Source organism: Trypanosoma cruzi, genomic scaffold, assembly GCF_000209065.1.
Source record: "Trypanosoma cruzi strain CL Brener 1047053517089 genomic scaffold, whole genome shotgun sequence".
Lineage (NCBI taxonomy): Eukaryota > Euglenozoa > Kinetoplastea > Trypanosomatida > Trypanosomatidae > Trypanosoma > Trypanosoma cruzi.
This window is the reverse complement of record NW_001849567.1, coordinates 74,949-76,780: the sequence shown is the minus strand read 5'-3', so window position 1 is coordinate 76,780 and position 1,832 is coordinate 74,949. Positions and strand designations below refer to the sequence as shown.

The 1,832-nt window shown below is 36.2% G+C and overlaps 11 annotated features.

Moving 5' to 3' along the window:
• Positions 1-1,832: a sequence feature (heterozygous, Esmeraldo-like haplotype).
• Positions 2-35: a sequence feature (AT_rich).
• Positions 311-349: a microsatellite.
• Positions 443-462: a microsatellite.
• Positions 650-691: a sequence feature (A-rich).
• Positions 700-728: a microsatellite.
• Positions 732-770: a sequence feature (AT_rich).
• Positions 1,006-1,050: a sequence feature (CT-rich).
• Positions 1,426-1,538: a microsatellite.
• Positions 1,544-1,659: a sequence feature (T-rich).
• Positions 1,770-1,800: a microsatellite.

Below are 1,832 nucleotides of genomic sequence, written 5' to 3'. Positions count from 1 at the left end.
CAAAATAATAATAAAATAATAATTATATAAATATTGCAAGGGCGTTTTCATTGACGAAAATTGCGGGTGCAGACATGAGTTAAAAAGCAACAAGATTTGAAAACTTAAAAAAAAAAGAAAACATATAAAATATATGTATGGCAGAGGGACAGCCGTTTGTGGGTGAACGACGATGGAGGGAGAGCTCAGACAGCGGGATACTTACATATGGGGTGTGAAAGGATTAATTACGAGTGGCACTTTGGCCAGAGAGAGAGCCTTGGGGATGTGGGCATGTTTTTGGTTGTGCAAGAAAGAGGGAACAAAGAGCACACACACACAAACAAACAACAAACAAACAACAAACAAAAAACGGTCGTTCCAGAAGAGGCATTAAATGCGTTTATGCAATTAAAGTTTTCTTGCGGGAATTTTTTTTTTTTTCTTTCTCTCTCTCTCTCTCTGTGTGTGTGTGTGTGTGTGGCCGGACTGTAAGAGGTGGGGATGGTGGAACGTTTCTTATGTGTCCTTGTATTTATGACTGCGTTGTTTGGTTGTGCGCTTTGCATGCGGGCATGTTGGAAGGATGATGATGCGCGGGCGGGGGGGGCGACGCGATGCTTTGAAGTGGAGGAGAGGGGAGAAGGGGCGGAAACATAAAGTGAAATTTAAAATAAATAAAAAAAAAAAAAGAAATAATAAAAGAAAGAAAGATGAGGATATTTATTTATTTATTTATATATTTATTTGTGATTATTATTTTTATTAAAAATTTTTTTTTTCTTTAAATTGGGACTTCATTTTGAAGAGGAATTTTTTACTGCTGGAGGAGTAAAAAAAAAAAAAAAGGAGCGGGGGTGGAGGCTCTTGACATGTGTGTGGTGTGGTGTAGGGCTAGAGGGGAGGGACAATTGTGGCGATGATTGGGATGTTTCTTCCGTTTTCCTAACAACGGGCTTTGCACTTTATCTGCAGTTGGCTCCAGGCAGGATTTTTATAGTGAATGACTTTTTATTTATGCGTGCTTCTCTCCCCCTCCCCCTCCCTCTCTGTTTCTCTCTCTCTCTCTCTGTGTCTGTGTGTGTGTTGGAGTGGGTAGACTCTACTCCTCGTGTTATATGTACGCAGGATTAGGGTGGAGACATGATCGGGAAAAAACAAAACAAAACAAAAACAGTATGAATTAAATAAATAAATAATGTTTAAGATGCGTTCATGATTACAGTGGGATGGTGAAACGGAGAAGAAGAAGAAGAAGAAAGGAAGGGAGGGGGAAAGGAAACAACAACAACAAATAGTGCGGTATTATTATTATTATTGGTTAAGTGATTTTGGTGTTTATGCCGTTGTATCATACGTGAGATGCTACTATGGCCAATAGTGTTGATTTTGTTCTTTCTTGCTCAGTATGCGTGGCTGCGTTTGTTTCTTATTATTAACACTCTCATAGATATAAACACACATATATACTTATATATATAAATATAAGTGTATAGGATGTGTGTATGCATATATATATATATATATATAAAACTATCTATCTATCTATATTTATATATCTTGGTTTTTTTTTCTTCTTTTTTTTTTTTTGTGTGTGTGTGTGTTTCTCCTTTTTTTTTTTAATTTATTTATGTCTTTTTTATTGAGCCCTTTTTTTTTCTTTCTTTTTTTTTTTTTTTTATTGGATTAACTCCTTCTTTGCGTCTGTGCGATGCTTTTCCTGACTTTCTCCTATTTTCTCTCTTTTTTTTTTTTTTGTTGTTAACAGTTCCCTCTTTTCCCTCTCTTGCTTTTTTTTCTTTCTTTGTTTTTTTTTTTTTTCCCCCGGTTGCCCCCAGGGGCAGTGAAAATAA